General features: G+C 39.4%; 1 long non-coding RNA gene across 3 annotated transcripts; it reads right to left on the reverse strand.

The window, feature by feature from the left end:
- Window positions 1-2,416: 2,416 nt before the first annotated feature.
- LOC108493056 lies at window positions 2,417-11,427 on the reverse strand. Of its 3 annotated transcripts, none has more exons than XR_001873319.1 (4): window positions 11,178-11,427; window positions 6,808-8,298; window positions 4,586-4,679; window positions 2,417-3,034 (listed from the first exon to the last, which is right to left on the reverse strand). It is a non-coding gene; the product is annotated as an uncharacterized LOC108493056 (long non-coding RNA). The 3 variants fall into 3 exon arrangements; XR_001873318.1 differs by having other exon boundaries at window positions 2,417-3,133; XR_001873320.1 differs by lacking the exon at window positions 4,586-4,679 and having other exon boundaries at window positions 2,984-3,034.
- Window positions 11,428-14,777: the final 3,350 nt, after the last annotated feature.

Genomic DNA, 14,777 nt, shown 5'->3' on the forward strand with positions numbered 1-14,777 from the left:
GTAAATTAAATTAATTTCCCCAAATTGAGTCTGTTTTGCTTCTAAAGGGAATTGATAAGTAATCTATCTTTATCTTAACCCATGATAATTTCATTATATTTTCTTCACCTGTCCTGTTTATAGAGTGGGAGTGATAGAACACTTGGGGGGCCACCCCATAAATTAATCTCAATCCTGATCTCATTGAGAGCTCATTTAATCATCAATTGTCAGCTTTTCTATTTCCATTTAATATTTTCTTCCTAACACTTCCTTTATTATTATTCACAGCATTGCTGTGCTTTGTGACAGCAGCCTCAAAGGCTGTGTAGTAAAGAGTTTAATTGAAAAGTCCTGTGAAACAAAAGATATTCTGGAAATACTTTTTCATTTCAAATGAACTATGACAACTAATTGTTTGGTTTCAATAAAGCACTTACTGAAGGTTAATTGCTAGCTGATAAAAATATGTGAGCAGGAAAGAAAAATGAGCCTGGTCACTCTATCTAAGAGTGATACAATATTATAGACATTGTAGCATGTTAAAACTATGGATTAAATGTTTGCACTTGGAAATAAATAGACAATTATTAATTCATTAAACAGAACTTGTAACAATGCTCTCCAAGTTGAAGTGACACAGATGTGCCACATGTAGATGAAAGAAGTCCAGCAGGAAACCAATTGAAAATTGCCAAAATATTTCATTTTTTTCCCCAGTGCATTCCAGTACTTGTAAAACAATTAAATGAACCTGAAAATTTTGGAGGTTTTTAATTATGGTTTGTGTAGGTTGCTCTTGGTAAAGTAAATACTGACTTGGACTTCTGGTGCTGCACTGTTGGGAGTGTTTCAGACTGTCCAAGTCACAAAGTCCAGTTATACATATCCAATTATTCCATGAAAAGATGAGTCTCTGAGAAGAACCTGGATTTGACTGTCCTCTCTCTCTGGAACAGAAAAATAACCAATTTCATGAAGGAAAAATGTTTTGTCCCTTGAAGGTAAAATATTATGTCCATATTTATTTTCGATTCCAGTGCCATGGACAAATAAAAGGGTATGTTAAAATTTTGTCATTGAAATGCATAATTATGGGAAAAAAAATGGTCTGCTGAGACTTTGTCACTGAGAAATAGCAATTACACAGCTGATATTACAGTGCGTGTAGAAAAAACCTGTCTGGGATAATAGAACAGCATTTCACTGCTGTAGATTCTAACATCTTGAAGCAGGAATATGAGATACACTGAAAAATTTGCAGTTTACTTCCTTCAGTTCCCTTTCAACAAATCTTTTTTTTTCAAAGAATGTTTTCCCAGTGAAGTGGGGTAAAAAATGGAGTTCTTACTGGTTTTCCAGGTATAAATCTTACTTTATAGTGGCATATTTCCAAAGACAACAACAACAACAACAACAATGAACATGTGTTTTTTTCTACTAAACTAAACTGAGCTGAATTCTAACTACAATATATTGACACAAGCAAAATTTTTTTCTTTATCCTAGTGTCCTAGTTAGAACAGCTGGGACCGATTCGTCACTGGATGGGTGTAGCCCAAAACTGTGTATTCTATGGCCCTCCATGCCATTTCCCAGAAACTGGGGGGGGGGGGCTGCCTGTGGGGGGATGTTCCTGTCCTCATATCCTTTTATGGAATTGCCCGCTCTGAGGGAGGGGTTGACCATTCCTTTTATGGAATTCCCCGCTCTGAGGGAAGGATTGACCATTCCTGCCTGAACTGGAGAATATATAAACCTGGAGTTTCAGAACCTTTCTACCACTCGTGCGATCCAGAGGAAGACTGCAGCTCACCGCTCTCAACCAGACTGCAGCTCACCACCCTCAACTGGACTGCAATCACCACTATTGACCAGACTGCAACACCTCTCCCACCAACAGGTTTTTCCCCCCTCTCCCTTTACTTTGGACTCGGGGGGGGCCCAAGGAACACCGCTTTGTTCATGCCCCAGGGTACTGGGTTGTACATTTGGGTTTGTGGGTTAAGACCAATTGTCTGTCTGTATAATTGTACTTATTGTACTATTTTAATAAATTGTTATTCTGACTTATAATCTCTCTTTTGAGTTGAGTTCATTTCCCCTGCTGGTTAACTTTTTAAACCAGCACATCTAGCTACAGAGAATCAGATCTTCTTTGTTGCACATTCAGTAACAAAACCAGCCTGTCTGGTCAAAGATATCCAGAAATGAAAGTTTTGTTGTGTTTATTAAACCATTCCCATTACTGGGATCTCCAGGGAGACTTCTTTTGGAAAACCCTACAATGGTTAATTGTGCATGCACTGGTGATTTTATGTAACAGGAACAACAGCAAAAGGTGATTTTTCAATGCTTAAAGACAAAAAAATAAATAAGTTCAAGCAAAGCAAGATGGACAGCCTGCTGAAGAGAAAAGACAAAGTTCAGAGTAGGAATTCTCTTTCTCTTGCCTATACCTGCATAAAAATTGTGGAGGAATGGCCATATTTTGGTTGATGGAAACAGTTCACTGGACCCATTCAGGTTTAGGTTTCCTCTGCTGCAAGGGGCCCTTGGGTGTCTCAGATGTTTCAACCACACCACTGAAACACAAATGAGAGCCACAGTCTGTCTTCAGAAAGTTTGCAGTTCACCAAAGGAAGCTCTCCAGATTCACAGTGGGAATCAGCACATTCTTGGAAGACATTTGGGGCCAACCGCTCATAATGTTACACCTTGGACACAAAGACATAAACCCAGTCCTACCTTTTTCCTGTTGCAGTTTTAATGCACCTCAGAAACTGGCCTTAGAAGGTTATCTGACTGCCACTGTTTGGCCTAATGGCTGTATTTTCTGTGTCTGTTAGGCTTTTTTTCTTCCCACCACTTGTTTTCATCATACTCTGAGATAAGCTTTAAGACAAAACATTTTGAGGAAATCACATCTGCATTGGCCGTTCAGCTCCCCTGCTCTGTCTTCTCCAGCACCTCGAGGTGTTCCTGTGCATTTATGTTGATTTCACTTGTCTTGATGGCCTCTGGAAGTGAAGTCCCTCTGTATGGAACACCATGACTGAAAAAAGGAAAAGGATGCAGCTTTGTTCATTTCAAGATCTTGGATCTTTTGAGTATTATGTGTGCTCGGAGAAGTGAATGTTGCTTGAAACTGGCCCTATAACGAGAACAATGAGAGCTTTGATAAATGGGCTGTCCCATTATCTTGTCACTTTTACAAGCACAATAGCATAATTACCTCAAATGCATGAGTGAGAAATAAGAATATTTCAACCTCAAGCAAGATAACATGACCTACTGGGCCATCCACAGTTTGATTACCAGAATAGAAATATTTCTCTTCAGTTGTTGGAGAGAAGAAAAACTTGTGCTAGTGCCTTTTAGGTGTTCACCTCTTCATAAATTTTTGTTACTTCTGTTAAAGACTTGAGACAGAGGAGGCAGCCAATGTAAATAACGAATGGATAAAGTTCTCTTGGTTTCACCAGACTCTGGTCTCAAGCCTGATGTCCCACCTTCCCTTGCCAGTAGGACTCCATTAAACCTAATTTATCCTAGTAAAAGGCAGGACAGAAACCAAATGAGATTTGTATAGCTGCTGCTGCATGATTTGGGTAGGAGTGCAATGCAGCTCTTCACTTTCTGTTGCATAATATTTTTTCTCTCTCTGCTGCTGCTTTCTGTACTTCTGCAGTGCTCATATATTTGAGACAAAGATTGTTATTTTTTCCTAGTTGAGTTAAAATTAACCAACAAGCTGATGATCTAAAACCAAAGCACTGTTTATATTTTACCTGAAAAGCACTAAAGCTATAGGTCAAGATCTTGTTCCAGTGATTTGCACACAGAAATATGATTTAACAGCTTCACATATATGAGTGAAGAATTATATGGAAAAGGAGGCAGTTGAAGCAACCTTAAGCTAATGGGAAAATTAGAAGTAAAGTACTCTCACCACCTATACATCTAAACAGTTATTAAAGTGTAATACTTTCCACAAAGAGTGTTTACAGAATATACAGTCTGTGTGAGAATTGTGGCTGGAGCTGCAATCCAGAATAAAAAAAACCTCAGCCAAGCACAATGCGTCTTTCTCCTCAGAAAACCCCTTAGTCCTCCAGAAAGGCTCCAAACCTCTCTACTTTTTATCAGTGTTTCAGTAATAAAACAAAAGCAGCTGGTTTCTCCAGCATCCTTAAAAGCTTGGGGGTTCTGCAGGAACTCTTTTTACTGCTCATTTTACAAGTTTTCCATTTTTCTAGCCAGTGTTAGAGAAGAAAATGCATCCAAGACTTGTTTTTTTAGCTGTTGCAGCAGTTTTGTATGTTATTTTTCTTATGAATGCAAATCTACAACAAGGAATTGATTATTGCATTACACAGCGTTCTCATATACCTGGGCTTCATAATATGAGCAGTTTATAAGACGACACTTCTGTTTTGGAGTTTATTATAACATCTATAAAAGAGAGGTGCCAAATCCAGGGTCAGGTCTACTCAAAGATGCAAAAACTTGTTTTAAGGCACACTATATGTTCTCAAGCTCTTCATGTATTTCTTGTGATACCAACAGCCATTCATGTTCCATTTCAACACGAGCTCTACATTACCTGAGTCTTCTTTGCTTTCTGACACCTTTCTTCACTTTTGTTCTCTTCCGAGGAGAGATGAGGCAGAAGTGACAGCTCATACAGGTAGATTTGTCTGGGTGAGAAGTCAGTTATATTTTTGCACTTATGATCACTTTTTAACTAAGCAGCCCAACATTCATTCCTATGCTTATCTAATATGTTTATGCAGCTTGCAAATAAATACACGACCTGCTTACAAGGTTTGTAGCTACCAAGAGAAAAAAACTTTAGTATCAAATTCTCTAAAAAAATACATTTGCTTACAGTTTTCTAGCTCATGTTTTATCTGCTACAAATTCCCCTTACTCACTATAGTTACACCTTTTTCTCATGGGGATTGTATTTCACCAATGCCCATGCTTGTCCTCTTTGTTCATGAGAGTATTTGCATTAATTTGGCATCCATACAGGGCCTGGATTTTGGAACCTCTGGTGAAAACATGCCAGAAGCTTTTGCACTGTTATGGCGACTGAACTCCCTAGTACTGGAATAAATGGCAGTACAAGCAGACAGTGTCACAAAGCTAGAAAGTGTTCTGAGCTTTTTGCATATGAAAGCCATTCTGATATCCAGTGAAGAAACCATTCAGCCTCTATGAAAAAGGAGTAGAGGAACAACTCCATGTTACTTACTCAAGTGTTCCCTATGAATATTAATACGAAGTGTGAGTTTATATACCCCTATGAAGCTGCAGGAAAATTTCCCTGAGTTTTTGTTTGCTTCTTGACGAATGAAGGAGAGCATGAGGATGTACATTTTGGAACAAATCTAAGACAGTGAAATAATGGTTCAGATCTGGATAAGACAAGAATACACTGTGAGTAGTAGGGCACTTCCCTGAGCAAAAATACAAAAGAATTTGAAGATGTTTGATTGATGACATTTTTCAACCAAAATTGTTCATGATAAGTGACCCAGAATTATGAAAGTTATACATGACAAAAAATAGCAGTACCATGCACAAAGTGTGTTTACAGTATTGACACAGGAAATCTCCAACCTCCATGGTTAAGTGCAAAAGCCTGTATTTAAATGTCTTCTTATAGCAAAGGGCATGACAGACAGATGATATAGTTTTAGTCCACGTCAAAGTGTTGCAAAGAAAATTACTGTAAATCCATGTCTACTGATTACATTAATATCCAACTTTGCAAGTGAAATCTGCCACTTTAGCTCACGAGGCTAATACCACCTCTCAGGACACAACCTGCGTATAGTTCCCAGGTTTTTCTGCAAAGCAGAGACCTTATGTGATCTTCTTCCATATACAGCCAGCTGCCTGCTTGGTTTGAGAGTAATGTATGTGTGTGTGTGAAGGTGGGCGAACTGAAATCAAGTACAAAATACAGTTTGGCATAAACACGCTGTTTTAGCTAGACAACTTTATCTCTTCTGTTCTTAAACAATGTAATAAAAAGATACCAATTCATCAGTTGCACTTTTTTAAGCAGCTTTTTGTTGTTGTTGTTCTGTTTGGGTTCTTTTCCTCAGTTTTCACACTATTCCCAGGTTTCAAATCTGTTATCATTTGAAAGCAAATCTTTTCTACATACTACTCCTCCTTACAGCAAAGATTTGGGCCTGAGTATCAGTTACACCCAAAATTCATCACTATTATGTCAAAATACCAGGCCTCAAGTTTAACAATAATAAACACACAAAGTTCCTAGTAATAAGCAAACAAAACATGTAGACAGAAATCCCAAGCTAATGCTCATTTTCTCAATAAATCTAATGGCTGGGAAAATATGATTCCCACCTACCTTGTATTTTTCAGAAGGAATTTCAACGTTTTAGAGAAAAGCTATAAATCTAAAGTATTTTTGGTCAATGAATAATATAGTTCACATCTGTTATTAACAAGATTACTCAATAAAGCTGCAGTTTGGATACTTTTCTGGCACTTTTCAAGTTTCTTACACAGGATTTTCTTTAGTACAGGAGATACCAGTCGCACCTTTCATCTAACTTGTTAGCTTCTCTGTCTTGAGACAGCATGTGAGAAGAAAAACCAGTGATCTGAATAAAGCACAGGTATTTTTAAGATGGACTACAAATGTGGATTCCTGTATCTACCTGGGTACAGTCTCTTTTGTAGTTTATTGCTCAGCCACCAACATTCACTACAAGGCAAGAGACCCAGGCAGTCCCCGCAGTCTCCCACAATATTATCAGCAACACAGATTGGAGACACAAGTACCTTTTCAAAAACAGTCCTGATTTTAGGTCAGCTGCTTCCTGAATGAGCACCTGCATGATCTTAAATTATCACGTACTCCTGGTCTATAGAGACTCAAGAGGCCTAATGCAGAAAAAGCACCATATCCTGAAATAAAAGAATAAACAGAGAAAAAGCACCATATCCTGCAATAAGAGAATTAGACCCTCATCTCACAAAGCCTCCCTTTCCGCTCTCCAGTTAATATAATTTACAGCACCCAGAAGAGTCAAGCAATCCAAAGGGCTTTATGAAAGATAGGAAAAAAAAAAAGTGTAGCTTTTATGATGGATCACTTTGAGTCTGGGTGCACAGGAGAGCATACTGGCAGGTTTTTAATCTTATAATTGCATAGAAGTCTTGCAGCCTGCCAGAAGTAGTCAGAAAATCTTGGTCTGAAACACAGGTAGAAACACAATCCTGCACTCTGCTGTGGGTGGTGTGGTGTTACCTGCACCTGAACAAGCACATGTGTCATACAGCAAAGAGGCAACAGGTATCACCTATTTTGAGGAAAAGTTCCAAATCTCTACATAATCAAAAATCTATCTTGAAAAGGGGTTAGCAAAGAAGGAAGTTCCCAGGCTCATGCAGCATTTTGGCTTCTGTACCTTAGTAATTTACAACTGAGGATTAGAAACCCAGAAGAGGCTTAATGAAACTTGCATTTCCCCAGAGAGATACCTCACCACCCACTGTAACTCTGCAGGATTCAGGAAGTACTTTCAGAGGGCACAGCTGCACACTGTGGAATCAAAAATGCCTGACATGGTTTATAATGTTATTCCATTTCCTTCATCTGATTTTGTTAAAACAAAGATGCACTTCCCTATCAGCATTTTCATTCCCCTGGTCACCTTCACAAAAGATATTGCTGTGGCCTCAACTAATGTATAAGTTTAAAAGAAAAAACATCCTGAGCATATAAAAACGGAGACAGGGAGACTGGATTTCACATTTAACATCCTGAAGTAGTTTTACAGAGTGAATGAAACAAAATCCCTCAATAAGGGTAATGTTTTGGGGGCTGGAAGATGTCTTCTTACTACAATTGATTTAACCAGTTGAGTGGAGATAAAAGAAAAGAGGAAGGAAGGAAAGAAAGAAGACAACCCATAAAAGAAAAGAGGAAGGAAGGAAAGAAAGAAGACAACCCACTCCCGTGACGTTTTAACTTTCATATTTCACGGACATTTGCTCGTGTTTTGCCTGATCCAGCTGATCTTCGGCTGTTGGCAACTGCCTGTGGTGAGCTGGTGAGTCCTTGGTCTTCTTCAGACCAGGACTACAGCTGGAATGACGCTGACAGTGTCTGGGGTGCCTCTCGGTCTGGGGTAGTGGAGTCTTGCCCTTCAGGCTGTCCTGGAAAGCACCAGGCTGTTTTCCACAGGCAGACTGTTGCAATGGTTTTGGTAGGTTTCCTTGGTGCTGGGCAGGCCCAAAGGTGGGTCTATGTTGTACAGTCAGGACACCCTGCAAAAGGATGAAGTTTGAAGATGACAGTAAAGATCTGCTGAAGATTCCCCAGTTCATTTATTACTTTATCCATTCTCTCCAAATCATCAAAATATGTAAACATTTGCATATAATTAACATCCTCCAAAGCCACATTAACATGGCTTAGGATGTATGTTAATTGGCTCACTATGACGGTATAAGATAATTATGAGCATTATTTGTTTCTGTTTGCGATCCATTTGATTAGTTTCATAGAGGCTGTATCTTTGCCAATACTCTATTGATCCATTTATGTAATTTAGGAACTGGACTTAACTGAACATTGGTCGTCTTACTGGCCTTCAAACCAATGGCTAATCCCTCACTTCAGCCTCTCTTGCACAGGCTGATGATAGAAATAAATTTGGCAATGTAGCATAACTGCCAAAGTCTGAAGGCAAAACTGAAAACAAGAAAATTATGTGTTAGGGAAGTCGAGTCACTTAATATATGTAATATTAATTTTAACTGCAGCCTTCTGTTTTACATTTCTTACTTTGAGACCACTGGAGTGAAGTGCGAAGATACATGTGTTCAGCAAATAATTGAGGCCAGAAAGACAGATGTGCTGGCGGTGTTTTGGTAGTGAGTGGGCTGCAGGGGTGGCTTTTGTGAGAAAAGACCATGGGATGCCCCTGTGTTAGGCAGCTCCAGAGTGGACTACCTGGGGAAAGCTCAGCCCCTTGGTATCAGTGGTATCAGCTCTGTGGTAGTAGGTATGAGAAAGGATAAAAAACACTGCACAGCAGCTGTGAGAAGGAGGAGTGAGAGAAATGTGAGAAAAGCAGCCCTGGAGAGATCAAGGTCCGTGAGGAAGGAAGAGCAGGAGGTGCTCCAGGTGCTGGAGATGAGGTTCCACTGCAGCCCGTGGTGAGGCCTATGGTGAGGCAGCTGTGCCTCTGCAGCCCCTGGAGGATCGCATGCTAGAACAGGTAGATGTGCCCTAAGGAAGCTGCAACCCCTGCAGGGCTCCTGGCCCATGGGCACCCAAGCTGAAGCAGTCTGCTCCTGAAGGACTGCACCTTGTGGAGAGGATTCACACTAGAGCAGTTCTCAAAGAGCTGCAGGCTGTGGGAAGGACCCACATACAAGAAGTTAATGAAGGACTGTCTCCCATGGGAGAGAGTCCATGCTGAAGTGTGGGAATGGCACGGGGAGGATGGTGAACTTTTAATCTTATTTTCTCCCCTATCTTGCTAAGGAGGGGGTGAGAGAGGGGGCTTGGTGAATACCTGGCTACAAGCTAAGGTCAACCCACCACAACAGGCATGGAAAGACAGCAGAGAAAAGAGCTGAGACAGATCTGTTAAAGAATAATTCCTAAACATTTGTCTGTCTATAACCTTTGGATAAGTAATTTTGCAGCTGGCTACATGTGGGAATCAAGGGATACATTTACTCCATCAGTGGTACAGCATACCCTCATCTGCTAGCCTCAATTTTGGGATATTCTTAGTTTAGTGGCATCTTCTTATTTTTCTTTGTTTATTTCTTCAATTCATTAAAAGTTTAGCACATTTTCCTGATACCTAGGGGGCATTAGGAAAGGTCGGAACTTTATCTGACATTCCATAGCACAGAGACAATCACTGCCTGAAACGAGTTTATAGTCTGAGTAGTTTTCAAATGGAAGTGTTTCTGTGTGAAATGCTACATGATTGAGAGAAATAGGTGCACAGAAGTGTCTGTGTCAGGAGACAGCTTTTTTAGGAAGAAGGAAAAGGGTGTAGATGTAAAGGGAAGAGGACTGTGAACCTAACTTCACCAGTACTGGCATTAGCAGATTTAAGAGATTTCCAAACTTTGAACTGTGCAAGTTGTACCCATCTCTGAATCAGCTTATCACAAATCAGTTTGGTGCCCGAGGCTTTATGCTGTTTGTTTAATGCTCAACAAGATTAATTGTGAGATTTGAGGGCTATTAGGACCTGCCAGTTTGACTGCTGCCTTTCACTCTTGATTAAAAACAGCAGCAATGACCACAATAAAAATAAATAAATAGAAAACTAGTCCAGCAGCAACAGAAGCAACAACAGCAACTAGAGCTGGGAAAGGAATACAAACATAACATGCTACAGTGACATCAAGTGGTGAAATACTAGCCTTCATGCTGCACTTTCACGATTAGATATATGTTCTGGCACATCTTACATCTCTCCTATTTTGCCTTTTCTTCCTCTCCTGGTCAATGCCAGTATCAGTGTTAGAATGTATTTTCATTATCAGTATATTATTTTTCCTACAGAAAACATGAATAAGATTCTCCCTACCACCACCCAAAATTTAAAATTTATTCCAGTGGAAGAAAAACAAAGGTTTAAGATTTTGTATTCTCAGTAGGTCCCTTTGTTCCCACTTCTCTCATATGTCAGGCAAAGATGACACAATTCACCAAGAGTAAATTTCTCTTCAAAATAACAAGTTTCTCCTTCTATTTCTTTGTCAAACAGTCTAGGGGTATACATTCTTTTGAGACAGAGAGGATAACAAAAGTTCTTTGTAATTTGCCTTCAGATCTTAGTTACATTGATTTTATTAAGAGCTTTTCTTCACTGAGCCCTGTCCTTGGACAGCCCCTCATCCACTCAAATGATCAATTCTAATGTATATGCACACAAAATGGCTTTCCACCTGGGTAGTACTTAATGCTCCTGTGTTCTTAGGTGTATTTTAGTTCAGTCACCACTTACTGGAGATAACATTTTCAGCTTATTTAGAAATGCTACCAATATAATTTCAATACTAGAAAATATTCAAAAAGGTTTTGCTTGCTAGTGTCATTACGCAAACAATATTTGATTGTGTGATACTACTTAATTTTACCTGGTATATTATTCTTAATATTACTACTCTACCTGCACAGTTTATTGAGGAGGAACATCAAAGTGATTGGGAGAGATTCAAAGCCTGGAGGGACTTATATGGAGCCTGAAAGAGCTAAAAATTCACGGACTTTCATGTTATTGCCCAGTTTCATACCATGTTTAATGTACCCCCACATATATTTCTATGTTAATCCCCTTGGTTTGTATTGTTCAGGGCTTGTCTGGACTTGCTCTCACGTTTTTCCCGCCAAAAAGTTGTTTACTCCCTTACTCTCCCCTGGTTTCCCGCTCATCTCTCACTGATTGGCTGATGGGTGCAGAGTGAGCTCCCATTGGTCCCCTTCCCTAGATACTCCTGAGTTCCTCCCACCTTCTCCGTGTCCCCCAATCCTGTATTCCCCTGAGATGTCTATCCCATGCTCTGCCCCAGTTATCAGACCTTCCCTTACCCAAACCCTATATAAGTCCTTCTTCCCCTCAATAAACTGGCCATTGCACCCTGACCTTCTGCTGTGTCAGAACCCTTTGTGCAGTGTTGCGTCCCTATCCCTTACCCCCTCGGGGCCGTGGCAGTTTATTTAAATTTGTGATGTAATCTCTTCTTCAGTTTGCATTATAGTAGCTGTGTCATGGCTTAATAAAAAAATGCATGGCTTAGTAAAAAAATTATTATGGCTTACAGGACTTAAAATGAATTTATAACAAGACCCTGACACAAATTTTCACTCTAAAAGTACACTTAAAGTACACACTTCATATTACTCACCTGCTAATTCAGAAAAGCAATTAAGACTCATTAATTTGGATATGAGCAGAGTTAAACACATACTTTAAAAGTCTAGCTGTTAACCAGAAAAAAATCTTGTAAGTAGTACTTGCACTGATTGTAAATACATTGGCATATTAATCCATTTAAATAACTAGAGAATTATGGAAGAATTGCCTTTTGCCACATAGGGAGCACATGAACTCTGAGACATTTGGCACAGAATTTCTTGCCCAAAGGCTCTGATTTATTACATCATGCCCTGGTAGAAGTTGATATGCATGCATTGAAGTCACAATAGGAAGCCTTTATTTCTTCTATTGATGTGGAAAATTATTCAGGATGAAAATGGAAGGTCAAATATTTTTGATGCCAGAGGATCTTTCTTCTGAGAAACATCCAGCCATCCACAGAGACTGCAGGAAAAAAATTGAGAAGTGCACAGCCCTTGTCTTTGTTTTTCACATTTAATAGGAAAATTGAATGAAGAAAATATGAATGACAGAAAGAGAATAACTTTAATGGAGCTCATTATTAATCTTCATTTCCCTTGCCTGGGGAGCCATCCCATATTTCTTCTTTAGGCTAATAAGGTGTCAGACAGCAAGACAAAAGCCAGAGTGGGGCTTACAAGGCTTACCTAACATACACGAGGTCTAAAAAGAGTCATTTTAGCATCCTTTATTATTGGTGAAAGTCAAAACAGTGAGAGAATTTATCTTCCCTGACCTCCCCGCCCCCTGTAGTGTGCATAAGCAGATAATGGTTTAAATACTTGTTTTTCCTATGGCTGTAGTGCCTGTCCATAACAGATTAGGTGACCCAGTTTAAAGAGAGATAGTGAGAGAGAAAAGGAATGCTTTGGAAACAATACACTTTTCAGCTATAGAGATTGTAAAGCCACAAGTGTGGAAGGGAAATAGGAAAGAATCTCAGTTGGGAGAGGACAAACACAGAAGACTGTAGAGGAACACCAGAGCGAGTGGGAACGGTTCCAAGCCTGGAGAGACTTATATGGATAAGTCTTAGAGAAGACAACAAATCATGGACTTTTGTGTAAATCCCCAGTTCATCCCATGTTTTATGTACCCCTCCTGTATTAATCACTTTAGTTTGTATTGTTTAGGGCTTGTCTGAACTTGCCCTCAGGTTTTCCTGCCAAAAATTGTTTACTACCTTGTTCTCCTCTGCTTTCCCGCTCATCCCACACTGATTGGCCAATGAGTGCTGCAGTGCGGAGTGAGCTCCCTTTGGTCCCTGCTGCTCAACTCCTCCCAAGTTCCTGCCACCTTTCCCTCATTCCCCAATCCTGTGATGCCCTGAGATCTGTCAATCCCATGCTCTGCCCCAGTTATCAAACCTCCCCTCATCCGAACCCTATATAAGTCCTTGTTCCCCTCAAAGTGGCCATTGCACCCTGACCTTCCACCTTGTCAGAACCCTTTGTGCAGTGTTGCGTCCCTATTCCTTTCCATCGGGCCGTGGCAGAAGACTTCTCATCCTTGACTACATGAATTTGGATCTTGAAGATGGTCATTCCTGCACTCCATAGTAAGATCTTCCACACCACTCTGAGCTTGCAGTCAGTGCAGTGCATTAATGATAGAGACCTGGTCTCACCTAACCCCTGATTTCTATGGAGTAAAAGCAGATATGAAGAAAGAAAATACAAACAAGTGACTGCTCTCATGTTAAGGTTGCTAATGCACTTAAGTAGTGATGCACTTGGTCTTAAAGTTTTAAACAGTCCTGCTCATCACCTCACTATGCCATGTGTAGTTTAGGTCTTCAGAGTCCTACAGCACTTCTTGACTTCAGAGTTGAGAGAAAATACATAGGGGACACTCAGATGTTTAAAGTCAGATGTTCAATAATTTATCCTTTTTTTGTACAAGTGTAAGAAATTAAAAATACAGAGATCCCATCAGAAGACAGACATGTCCTCATCCACAACCTGAACTGTCATATTTTCTTTCAGATTAGCTATTTTGCTTTACTTCTGTAGCTAAAATAGAGAAAAAAAGGTCCTTTCTGGTTGACTGTCACTGATTTTACTGCAAGACTGAATGTAGGTAAAGCTGTTTTTTTAAATTAAGGAGAATAAGGTTGACTTGAGGAAAAAAGAGATCTAAAATTATTTAAGCTGCAAAACCAGTTTCTGCATCTCTGTTTGAGTCATGCTGTAACACATATAAGAAACAGATGTGTAATGACTTCCAAACACAGAACTGTGGTTTCTCATTTGGTGGGAAGTCCACTTCTTGTCAAATGTATCTGAATTCCAGGAGCTGGAGTTAATCAGGGACATGTGTTGCCTATGTACAGAAGATGTGAAAGGGATTCTTACCAAAACCTTAAAAGATATGCACATGCATAGATATATGTCTATATAAGCATATGCAAATACACATAGCAGATACCTCACCAAGAAATCTTGCCATTCAAGAAATCATGTATTTTCTTGTTTGAAAATTAGTAATATCTCAGTGCAATCTCCATAGTTTGCATCTTCATCTCACTGAAGTTTCACTGAACTTTGAAAAGCTTTGATAAAAGACATAATTTAAAGCATCAGAAATTAAGATAAAACCCATTAGCATTCTCTCATGTGGGTGCACACTCTATTTACAGTTGTATCCATGTCAGTAGACATGCCTTTAGATAGGAATAAGTTATTGATTAGTTGCTTAAATAATAACATATTCTTCACTTAAGGAACTTTTAAAGATTTATTTGGTTATTTGTTGGATTTTAAATCTAGTTTTGGTATTCTGCTTGGCAAAGACCAAATAAACTGTAATCAATTTGTAAAATGACTTGTTCTTTTTCCTATAAGATAAACTTTGGAGTTCAGGATCCTGTAT

The sequence above is a fragment of the Lepidothrix coronata genome, unplaced genomic scaffold, assembly GCF_001604755.1.
Source record: "Lepidothrix coronata isolate B3197 unplaced genomic scaffold, Lepidothrix_coronata-1.0 Scaffold14, whole genome shotgun sequence".
NCBI lineage: Eukaryota > Metazoa > Chordata > Aves > Passeriformes > Pipridae > Lepidothrix > Lepidothrix coronata.